Source organism: Cyprinodon variegatus, unplaced genomic scaffold (genome assembly GCF_000732505.1).
Source record: "Cyprinodon variegatus isolate N-32 unplaced genomic scaffold, C_variegatus-1.0 Scaffold307, whole genome shotgun sequence".
Taxonomy (NCBI): domain Eukaryota; kingdom Metazoa; phylum Chordata; class Actinopteri; order Cyprinodontiformes; family Cyprinodontidae; genus Cyprinodon; species Cyprinodon variegatus.
The window spans coordinates 745,763-764,032 of NW_015150760.1; the positions used below are offsets into that span (position 1 = coordinate 745,763).

The 18,270-nt window shown below is 38.6% G+C and overlaps 1 long non-coding RNA gene across 2 annotated transcripts in view; it reads left to right on the forward strand.

The window, feature by feature from the left end:
- Positions 1 to 6,529: 6,529 nt before the first annotated feature.
- Positions 6,530 to 18,270, forward strand: part of LOC107090669 — a 75,381-nt gene continuing 63,640 nt past the window's right edge. Inside the window, exons 1-5 of one of the 2 annotated variants that reach the window (XR_001481494.1) lie at positions 6,530 to 6,896; positions 7,500 to 7,655; positions 14,804 to 14,921; positions 15,011 to 15,322; positions 17,898 to 17,969. This is a non-coding gene — a long non-coding RNA (uncharacterized LOC107090669). The remainder of the gene's footprint in view (positions 6,897 to 7,499; positions 7,656 to 14,803; positions 14,922 to 15,010; positions 15,323 to 17,897; positions 17,970 to 18,270) is intronic. The other variant, XR_001481493.1, reaches the window with a different exon arrangement.

Genomic DNA, 18,270 nt, shown 5'->3' on the forward strand with positions numbered 1-18,270 from the left:
GGTAAACATACATTTGCGCTTTTGCATGTTGTTGGCGTACTGACAGCCACGCAATCTATATTCTGATTAAGAACAGGGCTGCCCACACTGACACGGCTCAGGGATTACGTCACACGCAGCGTCGTGCGCAGTGCCCTAGTGCCTGTAAATTTAATGGTCCAATTAAGGTAATTTAAAAAATCAGGACATTTCCTCACTTTCTAAAAAAAAACCCAGGACGCCTGGGACAGGACGTAAAATACGGATATGTCGCGGGAAATACGGACGTTTGGTCACCCTAGGTTACCCATACCTGCCATGCTCCTAAAGCTGATGTTACGAACTTCGCCTGGAGCTCAGGTTGTTAGCTATTCATATTTGTGTGTAGCCTAAATAAACATCTTAAATTGCTCCTTATTCTTCGTCTGCATCTGCATGTGGGCCAAACACATTAAAACCATGACAAAATGGTTAATTACAAGATGATGGTAAGATGGTAGTATTGGTCAGATGGTTGCAACGGTCAGCTGCTCGTAATTACTGATAATTCATCTGTCCCTGGTTTTGCAATGAGTTATATATCTGCTCACTTCAGTATTGGAGGTATCGATTGTTTTTGACTTATATCATTATAAGAAAAGGTAACAGAGATGCAACATCTTTGCCATCCTCTGTAGGGGATCCTTCATCAGCTATTAATTTCAGTGTGTTACGGGTATCAGGTACTGAGATTGGAGGATCAGTTGTATCTTTTTTATCTTGATCCAAAGTTGTTAAATTAATATTTTCAAAAAAGTTATTTAGCTAGTAGTGTTTTATTTCACATTCTGATTCGTAAGCTTTGAATAATAAAATCTAAATATACAATTCATTTGTTAATGGTCAAAGTCCTTCTGTTTGTATCTCATTGCAGATATTGTAGTTTTTTTTTTTTTCAGCTGGAATACCAAAATATTTCTGGCCTTTTCACCATGTTCTCAATATTCTTTTTTCTATTGCATAAGTATATATTTTTCATGTATCACCCCTTGTATTTCTGTTCTACTTAAGATCAACTATTATTTCACCTCATCATAATCAGGGTCTGCCATAACCTTTTTTTCTAATTATTTCAGCCTATTTATTTTTATCTTTATTTTTCTTACATTCTTTATTTTTGTGGAAAGTATATCTAATTATCCGCCTTTGCCATATATATGCATATCTGGTAACATTCTAAAACATGCTTTACTTTTTGTCATTTTTGGGGTAAATTTTTTTATTTTTTTTTGTAAGACGTTGTTAAAAGTGCAAAAGTTATGCTTTTTGTGTTTTTCACAAATAGATAATTCTTTCTGATCAGTGTGTGTTCTGTTTTGCAAATATGATGTTCAGAATGTAGAACCCAGAATTCAGACAGTGTGAAAGTTCAAACATTTAATAAAAATAAACAGAAAGGAACAGAAAATGCTGAGCTGTGCAGCAGCTGCGCGGTAGGTAGGGAACCAGCCAACACTGGCACTCTGGTTAGGGAGGAAAAACAGGTTAGTGACCACGATAATCTGATAGAAGATGATTATCTAAGAGAGTCACTCACCTGGTTTAACAGTTTAGTCCAACTGCTAAGAGTGACGCAGGATCCCACCCATGGACTGCTAGACTAGATGCGGCAGGAGCCGCCCAGAATAAACCAGATGCTGCAGCCCCAGTGAATGGGCAGATGTCTCAGCCAGGTCAGGGAAACAGTTCAGAACATGATGGTTCTTAAATCCAGGAGTCAGTAATCACATTTTGTAACTTCTTTATTTCTACCTTTCCTGTTTATTGATGCATTTCAGTTTATGATAATTTCAGTTATTCTTTCACACCAATTGAGAGACAAAACTGTCCTACGTTCTGTATTACAAAAATTCCCTAAAATCTATTGATTTGTCAGCATTTTTTTGTTGCTTTTCTTCCTCGCCAAAATGTTTTCATGGGTTCTTTTTTTTGTAATCACAGTTTTGTGGTTGCACTTTAGCTCCTGATTTAGTTCAAGTGAATTTGTGTCTGTGACCTGTTTGCCTTTGCTTGTCAGTCTGTATTTTGGAGCTCATTTGATCTGTCACATAACTGATTTTTATATGTGCTAGTCAACAATTCACTGTTATTCACTCTTATTATTCTGTTGTTATTGCAGCATTGATTACTATAATTGTTCCAATCTTTACACTGAACTGAATTTATGGTAGAATATACATTTTTTCTGAATTATATTAAATCTTTCTAACAAACAGATTAGTCTGCTGGAAAATCTTTGTTTTGTTCATTCTGTTATATTAACTTATTTATAGACCAATGAAATTCTATTTGTCTATCTCCCAGTTGTGTCCTTTCTTACATATCCCTCTCTGCTTTGTGATTATGCTCTAACCCTTTTTTTCTGTGGGTGGTGGCAGGAAGCAACTTGCCATGCAATTCACGTTGAACTCTGAGTATGTTGCTACGGTGGTTGCTAGGGATTTAGCCTAGAGTGACGTGAAAGTCCAAATATTAAAGGTGTCCTTCTGTTGCAGAGGCCATTAAAGCTGTGCGGAATGAGCAACCGCCTCAGAGACTTTTTTGCTGCCTTTTCTACCATCATGTCTATCTTATTTGAAACAAAACAAATTATTTTCAAACATTGGAAATGAGTACATCTAAAAATGAAAGCTCTGACGAAAATTGAAACACTGTTCTTACATTTTACATTCAGAGATATTTGTTCAAGCATATCCATTACACTACATGTAAAAAATTGAAAAGAAATTAATGTTAAATTGGAAAATGATTCATATTAATCCCTGCTTCCTAAATTAAGAACTGGATGATGATGAATTGGAATGGGTCTTATTTCAGTGGTGGTAGATAGTCATACAATGGCAAAATAAATCATTTGCTCAAATGTTTTATCATAACCATGGCTTTTGTTGGGGTGAATATTAGACCCAAATAACAAAAAAACGTAATCCTAAAGGGAAAATAAAAATATCTCTCACGAAGTTCTACAATCAGTAGTAGTCTGTATTTCAACAGATCGGACGAGGCCTCTGACTTTTGTAAAAAGGATGCACAGCTTTGTCCATGAACATTATGTTTTATAAGGCATCTCTTATCTCTGGAGGTTCCAGAGTAATGCCCAAAAGATAGGTACACTTTTATACCTTTTAGTCCTTTTATTGTTAAACTTCACGCAGTGCCTTTGTACTATGAACTTGATCTACCAAGAATCAAAAAGAAAAGCTGTTAATCGTACTTTATTTTTCTTTAGCAAATACAATAAGAGGGTATGTTGCATGTGATCTACAAATATTACTGTGCAAATGTACGAAGATTACTGTGTTGGTTGTGTGAGTGTGTTATACTTTTCTCCTCCCCGGGGTGTGTCTTTGCAAGGTGAGTTTTCAGCTGCTGCCACTTTGCTGCAATCAGGAGCAAAATATTTAGAGGAGTGGATTCCCTATGACTGATGCCAGTTGGTTACCTTCCGTGCCGTGGTAACTTCTCTGCTAGCTCCATTGACTACTAAACCTCAAAGTGAAAACTAACCTTCCATGTCCTCCTCTCCTAGCAGTGTTGCTGTCTCCAAGTTCTCAAGAGCTCACCTGCCTGTCCACCCATCAACACTCCCTCTGGGTCTGTAAGGAGAGAGCAATTTCCTTCCTGCTCACTCTATATCAACCGGATCCCACTCTGTTGGATGCTTCTACTCCCCCCCTGGTCAAAATCCAGTATATGAGAACCGTAAGAACTGTGCAGCTCTCTCTAATTACCCAAAACTCCTGCTGTAGCCACATTACAATTAATATCTCTTCCCAAGAACAGTCCCAGTCTGAGTCTGAGTCTCCCCAGTTTGTCTTTCCCAAGCTGATCAAATCTCCTGTTTATAACAAGAACTTAGCCATGGAGAGGGATAATTATTAGAGTTATAGTGACGCAATGCAATGATAGCGTATTATCGCATTATATTTAATTATAGTGCATATCGTAGCCTTTCTCAAAGTGCTACAAATAAAAGTAAAATAAAATAAAACATGTTTTATTAGAAAATTGCACACATAAAATCCTCAAAAAATAGAAATTGCAAGTGTATAAAAACAGAGTAAGGAATAAAAATGCTGTATAGTATGGGCAAGTATTATTACAAAATTTACTGAATGTACAATTGCCTAATTTAAGTGACAGTTAAATTTGCAGCAGCAAAGATGACATTTGCAAATCTCAGCGGAGATGTTGTTTAAGTAACCAAAACAAAAAAAACTGCAAATAGAAGCATGTCGGTTAACTCTTTTTGAGCTTGTCTGTAGCAGTGATGGATCAAGGGGGGCATCCATGTACAGAGCTGGCCTTCCTGATGAGCTCATCTGAAGGCTTCCTCAAACCAATAGATACTGTAAGCTACTGTTCCAACATACTACACCATAGAAAATTAATGATTCCACCTAAGAGTCAAAGAAAGTGTTTTGGAGTGCCCCCTGCACTCGGAGTATGTGGGATTTCGGGGTTAGCATGAAATGTTGGTCGTGTTTCTGTTAGCATAAACAAAACTTGTTGCACAATGCTTGCACACTGTTGCACTTTTATCCACAACTTTCTTTCCGGTGTCATCGTAGGTCACTCTAAATGCAAAGTGGTCCCATACAGCAGACCTATAAAGTGCTGCTGGCGCGTCTTCCAACTGTTCTTTCCCACTCGCCATACCCACACAATTCTCCACAACATCCAGCTACGCTGCTTCGCTCTTCTTCTTCTTGTTTACTACTGGTGGATGGCTTTGGTTGCAGTACCGCCACCTTCTGCTCTGGAGTGTACACGCTTCCCCTATGAGAAAAAGGAGCAGCGCATGAACCGAACGCAACACACGCGAACCGAACCGAGACAGTCGAACCGAACGGTTTGGACGGTTTTCATAAACCGTTCCATCCCTAATATATATATATATATATATATATATATATATATATATACTTTGGCCGGTACCAAATGACCGACGGACCGGTACCAGTCCGCGGCCCAGTGGTTGGGGACCGCTGATCTAGAGGAATACTAAAACATTGAGAATCAATTATCAAACAGCCTTCTAATTTAGCACATCATTTTTTTAAACAAATTTTCCAGTTTTTTTTTCTACCTCATAGATTTGCATTATTGCACATTTTCTGCACAATGTTTACATTTTAATATTTCCAATATTTGTCAGTGTCTTTTTCCAGCTGTTTTCTAATGTTAATATACAATTAACTCTAAGGCTGGATTGTGAACCACTTTGTAATATATCAATAAGAGTATCCATTTACTTTTTATAAAATATTTTAATTGGATGTTTAAATTCTTTATTTCTGCATTTGTGAATGCTCAGTAGGATGTTTATTACACCAGCGGCAACATAGTTTGATAAATGAGGAGATCCATAGCAAAATCATTGGTTGGGGGAAAAAAAAAAAAACTGGTCTGTCCTTCCTCCCACATTTGGTGTCGCTGTCCACAGCTGCAGAAGCTGTCACATGACCTCAGGGAGGTTAGTTAGCCCACAGAAGAGTCTGAAACCCTGATCAATATTTTTAGTCTGTGTGCTTAATTGTTTATCAGTCACCATTGGCTCCAGACTATATATATAAGTGATGTTCCCCTGAGTGATCGACTCCCATTCCATTGACACCAATGCCCTCCTAGTGTAGGTCTTCCAGCCTATTCCTGTTAAATTTTCTCCATTCCCTAATCTCACGTATGATCGTCATGTTTACACTGGTGAAATCCAGACCTGATCAGTATTTTGCAGTTTAATATCCACAAAATGAGACCATCAAGAAAACAACAAAAGTACTGGTCTTGAACCAGGCCCGTGACTCAGTGGCCACTAAGGTAAATATCAATGATCAATAATAAAGAGGAAGATTAGCAATTCAACTCAGCCTGCAATATCAGGGAGCATCTGGAAATGAGCAAGTCTTGTTTTAAGTTTTCAGAATGGCTTACTGTTTGATCTAATGCAGACATACTTTATGAGAATAGCAATGTATTGATTTTGTTCATTGTGAATTATGTGAATAGTTAAAAGCATGAGTGTGCATATATATTAGGTAATTATACACTGGGGTGCTAATGTAAAATTTCAGCAGAATAAATATGAATTATTGCTTCTATCAGTATCCAGCTTGTGTCCCTAAAGCTAGTCATTTGAGATGATAATTGGAATTGAATGTTTGCTTTTTTTGTAAGACATTGTGAAAGCGTTCTTCAGACTCATTTTAAATGTGTATTGATCAATGAAGCTTACAGAAGCTTAGAGAGCTCAAATACAAAACGCAGTGCTGCTCTTCACACTTATATAAACTCTGTTTTTGACATCATATTTACAAGAAACGGTAAACGTTTTATCTAAGGCATAACTTATTGATTAACTTTACCCATTTGTATTTATTCTTACATTTTCCTTCAGTAGTAGTGGGCTAATGTCATGATTTAAATGAAGTATTGATCAGTTTAGGAGGGGAGAATGGAGAGAGAGGGAGCAATTGTGTGGGAAAGAAAGCTAGACCAGGGTTATCGGTGTGGATCGCACACAAGAAAGAGACTGCTAACGGATGAGACACGTTTTAAGCGATTCCGTAAAATGGATTTCTGCATAAACTGCATTTTCAAAGTAGGAACTACAGCCAGGCTCTTCTGTGTAACACCTTACGGGAGGCAAAGATGGATGCTGAAATGACAACAGTGTTTTGAGCACAACAGAAAAGGAATTAATCTTCTTTTTTCTTCTTGTTTCAAGTTGGTTTTATGGAGTAATTGCCAGTTTAGATGCAGATGGTTAGAGAGTTTTTGTCCTGCTAGCTGTCAACGGGTCCATTTTGTGTCCATGACACCGGCAGCATCATGGGGCTCACAAGACAAAGCCACCGTCCAACTAAACTAGGAGCTTGGTCTGTTCGTCTTCTACTTACTATCCTCCCTTCCTTTCACCCAGTCTCTTTGCTCTACCCCTCTCTCACTTTCTATGTCTTTTGCTTGTTCTCATCCCTATCCATTCCTTCCTCTCTTGTGATTTACCTCTGGTGATTTGTATTAATTATGGGCTTGTTTAATATTCAATTTATTTCAAATTATTCCAAAATTGCAAATATTATTCTATGTTTCCCTTGTTGATTACTATAATAAAAAGCACAGCAGTAGCTTCAACTTTATGAAATATTTTTTTAGTTTTGTTAAAGAGAAAAAAACATCTACATTTGTTGTTTAGGGTTGTTGCTGCTGATGATTGTATCAGAGTATGCATGCATGTATGTATTTATGATGGATGTTTAAGATTTATTGAAGTATTTTTTTCTTTAAAAAATGTGTCTTTATATTCTGCAGATAAATCCTCCAGGGTTGCCTCTGGGGAATATCATATATAATTTCCTTACTTCATACAGGAATTTCTTAGAAAAATTATTGTCCATTATGGTCTCGATATTGAATGAGGAAGTTAGCTGTGCAGAAAGGGTACTCTATATTTGCAACATTGATTCTTCTCCTTTTCTCAGCAGTCTGCCTCCTTTCTGGTCCACCATTTGGACATCATGAAGCAAATTCTTCAATTTCTGCCTGACCAGCTGGAGAGCTGTTTGGATCTTTAAAAGGACCGGCTGTACAACACCTGAGGTTCAGAGCCAAACCAGGCCTGGGAGCTTCTTCATCAGGTACAGCGTTTAGTGCTAAGAACAGATAATATCAGAGAGCCTAATTTTCAGTGCTATCTACATCTGATTGGCTGTTAAGAGAAGGACAGCAGTTTGACCAGAAAACCTTTTTTTTGACCCGTGATGTTAAATACATATAAAAGGTACTATTAAAAACAATGAGGCTTCAGTCAGTACAATCAGGACAAATATGCTTCTTCTGAATTATATATACAAAATTACAAAGGTTTTCTTATGTTGGAAGTAAAAAAGATGGTTTAGCACCAACCAGATACTTGATAAATCTATCGTGGATGTGTCACCTGTTGCTAAGCCTCTGGACAGACTGATTCTGGAGTTCAGATGTGTTACAATATTCCAAACTTCACAAATACATTTAAAAGACAATGAGGTTAATAATGAATTTAAAGGCTGTGGTGTTTCTATCTCTGATTAAAAAGGATTTTCAATTCCTCTTTTTTAGGTGTTTATATAAGTGAAATAAATATTAACATGCAGTGACAGTTACTATTTTATCTGTACAGAAGTGAAATATTGCTTTGCATTTTAAAAATCCATTTTTATATATAATTCGTCGTTTGGAGTTATTGTTATTTTATATTAATACATACATATTAATATATAAAGTTGGGTATATGTTGGTGTAATATTTTATCTCAGTTACAATTTATTACCAAATAGCAACTCTTGCCTGACTGGTTTTGTCAAAGAATGATGGTTAATAATGAACACTTTCTAGTTTCTGTATTACGTACCCCTTGCTTGTAAAAGGGGCAACCTTTGGTACAACCATTTGTTTTTCAAGAATATTTGTCTGTACCACTATCATTTTGCAGATTTTAATGAGAGCTTTCAGGGGTCACCAAAGGTCAAGCAGTTCCCCCACCTTCTTTGAATCGAACAAAATTGGTCTAAATAAATTTGGCTAAATTTTTGCTGGTTTGTGCAAAACAACATTTTATTGGTGCAGCTTTTATTTTAAAGTTTCGACAAAGGTTCAAAGGTTAAGCAACCATCTATCCACATCAACCAGATCAATAACCAATCAATCTGGTTATTGGTCAATTAGTTTTGCAACAGCAAAACCAATAATTTGGCCAGTTGGTTTTGATATATTATCACTTTGAGGATTTTGAAGATTAAATTTCTAACGTTTTATCATCAGAGCCACATTACCAAAAACCAGGAGTCTCACAAAACAGATGGAAGGGCATCTTCCAAATGTGGTTCAGACTCCATTTTCACTTAAACACTTTCCTTCTATGTATTTGTCATAAAGGATATGCAGTAATTTCACTAGAAGTTCATAGAATCCACCCAATGACTTGTTTTCATCTGCCATTGTTTGACTGATGTGACATACATACAAATTTCATTTAGTACAGCTTTCAAACAGTAAAACTACCTTCTTATTAGCTTGCTTTACACAACAGTTAACACATGAAATGATCAACAAAATGACCAAAGATCCAAATTTCTTAGTTCGAAAGTCTTTCCCTAGTCATTTTAGAAAGGTGAGCCATTTCCAAAAATCAGGACACCTTTCCCCACGCTGTGTTTCTGGATGGGTCTGTGCTTGTGTAACCCAGTGTTAAAACTGCTGTGCTGAGGTTTTGCATCAGATAGCATCAGACATGCTTGAGAGCTCACAGCTGATTGTTTCCACTAATAGATTTTGAAGATTTTGTCAAATTTGATGAAGAATCTTGGAAATCGGTAAAAAAAATTTTTTTTTTAAATAGTTTCCTAAAATATATAATTCAAAATAGTAAATATGTTTTATTAAATCTCAGAAAGCTTCCCTTGTGAGTGACTGAATCCGGAAAATTCCCTTTGTAGCTTCGTGTAGCATCAGAGCATCGGTCAGGTTTTTTTTCAACCTCCTGTTGTGGTGCACTTTTGGCTGTAGCACCCAGACTTCTCAAGATCCTCCTCTTCAAAACTTGGATGTTGAGCCAGCCAGGAGCCTAGAGTTGTGTGACAACAGTGGAATGACAATTAAAATCTTGCCTGTTAACACATTGGTACAATGGATTTCATTGCAAAATTAGGAATTAAGATACCAAATGCAGTCATTGTTAGTAGTTTAACTGGATCTGAAAAGGACGATGATGTTTTTGACTTCTTGCGACAATGTGGTACAATAAATAGGACACTAAAAGTCGATGATATCTCATCTGAGTTTTACCAGAACTGTGTCGTGGAGTTTAGCTCTCATTTAGCTGTTCACGAGCTAACACCTGCATTGCCTTACCTGTATCCATCAGCTGATAATCCAGATGTTAAATACTGTATCCGTGCCCCAACAGATGTTTACAGAAAAACCATAGGGGGCCATGTTACTGATACCTACTGTACCTCACTGACCTAAATACCTTATCCAAATTAAGTGGGAAGGATTTTGAAGAAGTCTTAAGGGAAGTGATGTCAAAGTTTGAAGAGTCCATGGGAACTGTTGAGGCAGCTGCAAGCCCATGTCCAAATATTGACACAGAGCCTACACAAAGTGCTGGTTTCCCTCCACACCACATTGATAACCCCCACTCTCCTAACCTTGTTCAGAACCCTGATCCAAGCCCCTTGAAACTTAACAATGCAAGCCCTGAACCCAACTTACCTTCACACAGCGGCCCTAGTTCACGGCCCAAGCTTTTGTTGCCAACAAGATATTGCTGCCAATTGTGAATATGAGCAGAACCCTGCACTTGTAGAGGCAAAATGTAAAAAATTAAAAGAAAAAAGACAAATATGGGATAGACAAAACATTGGCCTTGCTTCTTTAAACTTAAGTCTGTCTCTTTTGAGGGACAAACGGAGGCTACCACAGAGTCAAACCGTCCCTTTGAACTCAAGCAAAATATCTGAACTAAAAAAATGTAATTTTAAAGTTGCATACTAAAACTGACAAATTCAAACTGCCTCCAAGCTTAATCGGTACTAAAAGTACAGCCCAAGTAAAGATTAACGCCAATACTTCAAACAGCTTACTCGATTCTGGCTCCCAGGTTACCATGGTCCCAAAATAATATTATGAATATTTGTACAGTCATGAGAATAAGCCATTTTTTTACCTGCTCGAAGTCGAAGGAGGAAATGGCAAATCAGTGCCTTTCATTAAAATGAACATACCTTTTCCAAAAGAGTTTCTCGGCATTGAAGCTGATCTGTAGACACTTGCCTTAGTCATGCCAAACATTCAAGCTGCTTCCCAGTCCTTGGTGTTAATTGGAACTAACATCTTAGATCTGATTTTTGAGTTGTATAACAAAGCATGTCCTGGACTGCAGCCTCTCACTTCAGATGGTTATAAGGCAGAGTTAAAAGTGTTGAAGTTAAGGCACAAACAGTAAAAACAGTAGCCTTGGTCTAGGAACCATGTACAACAAAGGCCCACAGCTGGTCCCAGCAGGCCAAACTGTTGTCCTAGAAGGCCCGGTAGCTGTGTGAACTAATAGAGCAGAGAGATCCATGCTGCTAGAGCACGCATCCTTTTCAACCTTACCTGGGGGCGTCCTAGCAAAGCCTCATCAGCTTACCTGAGCAAGCACCCTACCTGATACCAGTTGTTCTCACCAATGAAACTGAACATGATGTGACAATCCCTCAAAAATATGTGATTGGATAAATCCACGCCTTCCAGAAAGTCCTCACTCACGAACATTCGATCCTCTAAGTCTGAGGTTGGTCAAAAACACAATCTGGTTTTTAACTTTGAGTCCTCACCTATCAACACTGAGTGGAAACATCAGGTTATCCACTGCTGCGTAAGAGCACAAAACCCAAAACTAAGCCTGCCTCCTCTTGTGACCAAGCTTTCAAAGACATCATTAAGAAGCTCACTTCTGCTCCTATCTTGGCATTTGCAGACCCTAATCTGCCTTACTCACTTCACACCGATGCCAGCACAAGAGGGCTTGATGACACCCTTTATCAGGAACAGGAAGGCCAAACAAGATTCATTGCTTATGCAAGCAGGGGGCTGTCCATGAGGGAAGCTCGGTACCCTGCCCACAAATTAACATTTTTTGGCCCTAAAGTGGGCTGTAACAGCAAAGTTTGCAGACTATCTTTATGGGAACCTGTTTACTGTCATCACTGACAGTAACCCCTTGACCTATATTCTTACAACGGCTAAGATGGATGCAATGAGCTACCGTTGGTTAGCTTCTCTGTCTACCTTTAACTTTAAGCTGCAATATAAAGCAGGCAAACTTAACGCTGATGCAGATTGTTTTTAAAGGCGACCACAGGGTGAGTCATTAAATGATACATTGCCACAAAAAGAGCTTGACAGGATACAGCAGTTCACCAAAACTCATTTGCCACAGCAAGATGCCAAGGGGTGGTGTCAGCCATCTGTGAGAGACCCTTGTGTTGTAATTTTTCCAATGAACCTTCCCCTTGTGCACTCATTAACCATCTCAGTAAACGCTTAACCAGATGATTTTGTCACTGAAGATGACTGTGGTGGTCTTCCAGTTGTGCCCCATCTGTCAGCTGAACAACTCAAAAAAGAATAAAGAGCTGACCCCTGCTTGCGCGAGGTCAATGTCCAAATTGAGACTGGGGAAAAGGTTCAACCTACAGTCAGAACTGAACTTCCTGATATAAGTCTGTTGCTTTGAGAACTCAATCGTCTCAAGCTACACAACCAAATATTGTACAGAACATGCCAAGATCATGGCAATGTGACTTATTAGCTTGTCTTACCTGAACAGCTCCTTGAGGCAGTTTTTCACAGTCTCCATAATGATTAAGGTAGGCCATTTAGGTATTGAGCATACCCTTGATCTTGACAGAGCAAGGTGTTATTGACCTCGTACGGCAGTTGACATCGAGAAAAGAATCAAAACATGCATCTGCTGTGTGCGGCGGAAGACCCCACTGGAAAAGGCTGCATTGCTTGTAAACATAAAGTCTACCACACGGCTCAAACAAGTTTGTATGGATTTCTTATCCTTTGAGCCAGATCAAAGCAACACAAAGGATGTGCTCATACTGATTGATCACTTTACAATGTATGCTATAGCCATTCCAACTCCTAACCAAAAAGCCCAAACCGTGGCAAAATGTCTTTGGGATCACTTTATAGTTCATTATGGCATCTCTGAAGATTACATAATGATCAAGAAACTTTGTAAGATCATGGCATTCCCAAAATTCGAACCACTCCTTATCATCCTAAGGGGAATCATGTGGAACGTTTTTACCGCACCTTGCTAAGTATGCTTGGGACCTTGGAACATAAAGACAAAACGCAGTGGCGCAATTTTGTAAAGCCATTGGTCCATGCATACAATTGTACCAAAAATGACTCAACTGGATTTGCTCCTTATGAATTAATGTTTGGTCATCAACCTAGATTACCTGTTGACCTTGCATTCAACCTACCTCTCCAAAACAAAAAAAATTAAGTCCCACTCACAATATGTTGAAAAACTGAGAACAACTCTCCAAGAAAGCTACAAACTAGCAACCCAAAATGATACAAAAATGGCTGACAGGAATAAAGTCACATGTCTGTGGAAGTTCCTGTGGAGGCAGGTGGCTGAAAAAGAGGGAAGGGGGTTGCAGAGGTCTTACAGCTGTTTATGAGCCAAAATTGTATTTTCTTCTCTGGTCATCATGTCAAGATGAAATGTGGACACTGGTTCTCAATGTCCAAAACCACGATCATGGCACATGGCACAACAGGACAAACCCAACCACCCAAGTCTTGAGACCACAAATCCTGTGAGACGTTCAGAGACACAAACCACTCAGCCAAAAAGGCTAATTACAGCCACTTATAAAACCCACTCATATGCATTGCCCAGTCTCTATTCCATGGCTTAAGCATTGCTTTTACCAGTGCCTTGATAGAGCCTGAATTTGTCATTTCAAAACAACCCATCCCATGCAAAGGGACTTGCATGTTCCAAGGGTCACAGTGTAACCCAGTGTTAAAACCACAAGTAAAAAATGTATAGATCTTGATTTAATGTCTTCTTTTACAATACTTTTTCTACTTAAAAAGTATAGATTTTATGTCTTATTCTCAATAAGAGTTAAAAAGTAATACAGTTAAAAATAAGTTAATAAATATGTTCATAAATATAGATAAAAAGTGCTAAAAGCCTTTAAAAACTGTGAAATATGCTTTCAGTGACAGATTAAACAACCGATAGCTTGCACAGGCTGATTTAACATCAGCCAATAGGATTGATTGTCCCGCCCCTTTAACTGCTGCGCTTAGATTTTGATCTGATTGCATTAGACATGCTTGAGAACTCACAGCTGATGGTTGTTTAATCTGTCACTGAAAGCAGTTTAAAACTCCTGCTACACTATTTGTTACTGGAAACTTCTTCAGCTGTTAGACTAGTTCATCAGTAGATATCTAGCAAATTACAGCTGGTAATAGTGCCAATTATGAGAGAATGATAAGCAGACCTGAATGGTAGAAGTCCCCCTTTACAATTATCTCTAAAAATATCAGATACAATTTATATTTGTTTTTTATTTATATTTGTAGTTAAGGAAGCACTGATAAGCTATCGTTATTTTTGAGTTGCTGCATTTTTTTTTTTTCATTTCACAAGTGCATAATTAAATTGACAAAAGAAGAAAGCCCAGCTGACATCTTGGCTTGAGAGAAGCTACACCCATGTTATCTCTTTTGATTATGCAGTTGGGGCAGTCTTCCAAGAAGTTGTAAGAACCCAGATAGCTATACTTTCTCCACATTAAGTCATCATGCATGTTTGTAGTGAACAGGAAATAGAGAGGAAAAGATTTAATGAATGTGTTGCAATTAAGGAAGTTGTTCTCACATTAATCAATGCATTTTTTTGCACCAATGTTTTTTTCTTTTCTCTAATGTTTACATTTGATCACTGCGGCACTTTAAGAACTGGAAATGTCATGAGAGCTGTACAAAACAAAATTTTATTTTGTATACACTCTCTGTGCACAAAATTACAATAAAGTCTAAGGCTCTAAGTGTAAGTCTAAGTTATGTTTTTGTGTCAGTTATTCATGTTTATTTCATGAGTTTTATTTAAGTCCCTGTTCATGTTCCTTTCCCTGGAGGTCAGTGGATTGAGAGGGTTTGGTGTTTGTCTCCTGTCTCCTGATCTTGTCCTGTCTCTTCTCCGCTGAACCCTCAGGGTTTTGGCTCGGCGTGTGGGGGGAGCACCAGTTCTGGTCCTTCTCCTCAGAGCCCTCAGGGTTTTTGCTCGGAACGTGGAGAAGGCCAGTTTTAATTCCTGTAACCCTGGATCGAAGGTGGAGACCAGTTTAAAGTTCCGCAGTAATTCCGGTACCATGTCTTGTCTCTGTCCCTCAACCACTGAGCCTGCCTGTCTCCATCTTAGGGTGTCTCTCTCAGAGCTCGCTGCTGGACTCCTGGAACTCTGAACTTGCCTGAACGTTTTGTGAATTCCTGGAACCATGGATCCTTCTGTTCTGATCTGTTCAGATCGGAACCCTGTGGTTGGGCTACGGACTCCTGGACCTGGCAACTGTTCAGTTTTGAACTGTTTCTCTGACCTTGATCAGTCTCCTGCCTGCTCACTGGGGCTGCTGCATCAGGGACACTTTGGACAGCTTGGAGCCATATCTTGTTTGGCAGTCCATCGGCGGGATCTTGCCTTCCTCGGAGAGGATGGACTGAACTGTTAAACCAGGTAAGTGACTCACTCGGATAATCTTCTTACCTGTGTTTCTCCCTCCAGAGTGATTTGGTGGAGCCCCGCCCCCCTACTGCAGCCACTGTGACCTGCTTATCCATCGCAGCCCACGTCCGGTTCTGTTTTGCTTTAATTATATCTGTCATTAAAGATTTTGAAAGTTCCTATTGTCCAACTCCATCTGTCTCGTTTTATGACAAATATTGGCTAATATGGTTTTAGGTATCTCTCAACATCCCTGAAACTTGAATCATGTCTCACCATTTCATCCAAGAAATATCAGTATAATGAGAGTGATTTTTTTTTGTTGTTGTTGTTGAAATAAACATGTTTTTTGCTGGTCAGTACACTGCTTCTAAAATTTGATGTAGGGATAATTCTCTGTTGCCCATGTACACAGATGGTTATTCGAACAATGTATGCCAATCTGACAGTGTATGCTGTTCTGATAGAGCATCGACAATAGGTTTTACATCTGTTGAAATTAAAATATAAATTGTTAGGTTTAAATTTAAATTTAGTATTAGGATATAGGTTTTGTAGTGAAACACAGTGTGTGTTGTCTGGATAAAAAGATTTTGGCTTCTAGAGCTTTTGGGTATAGTTTGAGACATCAAAAAACCTCAGCACAAGAAAAGCACATATAACATGAGACAAACATTTCAGCAGAGGGTTACATTGGAGGCTTGGGTTTCACGTATGAGTCTATGTGGTATTTGAGCATCAGTTGTGTGTGAGTGAGTTTGTGCAATTTGTCCATGAATGCTGTCCAGAGGCCATTGTACTTTATTTGATGGAAAGTATATCAACCGGTGCTACGGTTCTGAATGCATCCACAGGTCTGCGCAGGTAGGGGAGGGGGGAGCCGGCAGTTCTCGACCCTTCCGCCATAGTATCAAGGGGAGTTTTGATAAGGGGGAGGCTGAAATCCAAAATGCACTTTTGTTTTGACAACAAGCTGCACTGAATTTTTCGTCAGCCTTGAAGTCTTTGTCGATGGGGTCCACGTGCTAAATCCAACATTCTGCATTTGATGGGCTTTTCCACCTTGAAGCAAACATGCACATCCAAGATATTATCCCTTCTCACCTTTGAGTTCAACAACCATAGCCAGCTTGCGTTTTATCGCATACAGCTGATGGCTCAGCTCATGGTCCTGCTCGCTCAAAGCCTTTGTGAGTGCATCAGCCGAGGCCGGCAGCCTAGTCATCGCCCAGATTGCCGCTGACTTCCTCTGTAATTGTGGATGCATCATGTGTCCTCCAAATGTGAGTATGATGAATCCAAACTAAATACATCTACAATGTCCTCGACTGACGGCATCGTAAAACTCACCATTCTCCAATCCTTCCAGGAGTCAAGGGTGTATCCCGCAATGTATGTCCCGGCAGCACAGGACAGGTTGCCTTTACCCTATCTTAAATTTGAGAAAATTTGCCCTCTCTAACTGGTGGACTTTGATGATGTATTACTGTCTTCCTTTGATCTCCCACTGTTAGCATCCAGAGCTAGCCCTGGCCAGCTTCTGCTTTTGCTGCAATAGCCTGCTGTGGTTCCTAGGCTCCAGGCGGTGTTGAGCCCACCTGGCATTCTCATCCCTGTTCTGCCACACTCTGTACCAGGAAGAGCGTGATGCTGCTCTTGTCTGAACACCTCTGTTGTCCAGGTGATCCATCCAGAAGGGATACTTGTGTCCCAGACAGAAGCTCAGTGTGGCTGTGAACCAGCTATAGCACCACGACTATATTATATAATATATATATATAAATATCAAAATTCTTTATATAATATATTATATTATAAGATAATATAATATATTTATATTATAAGAATTTCTTTTGTGTGTCCCTGCTGCAGGTTGCTTACCGTACTTTTTTATCTTTGTTTGGGGGTAAGTATACAGTAGAGATGTTTTTTTTTTTTTCTTATTAATATTTTCTAAACAGGTTTTTCATTTATATTTAGTGTCTATGGGCAAAATAATTAGCCGATATCTTTCTCTTCTCTTTCCGTGTCACCTTTGTTGACTTTGTCTACCCTGCTGCAACACGGTGCTCTCCACTTTAACAATTCATATATCCTATCCTCAGTCAACCACCTAATCCCAGTAGCACTAGCTAAGAAACAGATTACTGCTGCCAGAAACCAGAGGAGGGAGCAGCAGAGAGGGATGGGTTTTGCAGGGCAGAAAATGATGCTTTACTGATGCAATATACAGAGGACTGTACAAGGTGTATTTAGAATGCTTTACCAAAAATACTTTGATGATCCAAAACATTGAACATAGTATACAAAAGTTTTAATGTATCTTTTTGTACTGTATTTATGTTTATTTCAATGAACTACTTCAAATTGCATTATATATTTTTTTTAGATATAAATCTTTACATCTGTAATCAAACCAAGAAATTTGGTTGGAAAATATCTTTCAAAAATACCCACAAGGTGAAACAGTGTTTTGTACAGTAGAAAATGTAAAAGCCACAGCCAAAAAAAACAAAAGCAAATGTAGAGCTTTAAAGAATGTAACTTCTGCAAGTTTTTTTCTAACTGACATTCTTTATTTCTACAGATTTCAAAAGACTGAAGTGAGGAGTCTACTACTACATGATTAATCGTTAAACATGGCTGCTTGCTTCAGCAGGTAGAGTAACAGCTGCACAGACCTGAAAACAAACTAGTCTGATGTTACTGAAGTAGTGAACAGTGCATGCAAAATATTAATTTTTATAACATTATTACATTTATAGAGGAGAAATTAGGTTCCAATGTTTTCCTGTTCAAAAGTCAGCTCCAGATAGCCTCTGTTTACAAGCTTTAATACAAATTGATAAACAGCACTGATATTTTTAAACAGTATGAAAATGTGAACTTAACAGATGCAGGAGGGTCATTTAAACTTTCTACACCAGGTTAATTAATGCCTCTTATACAGGTGTAAATAA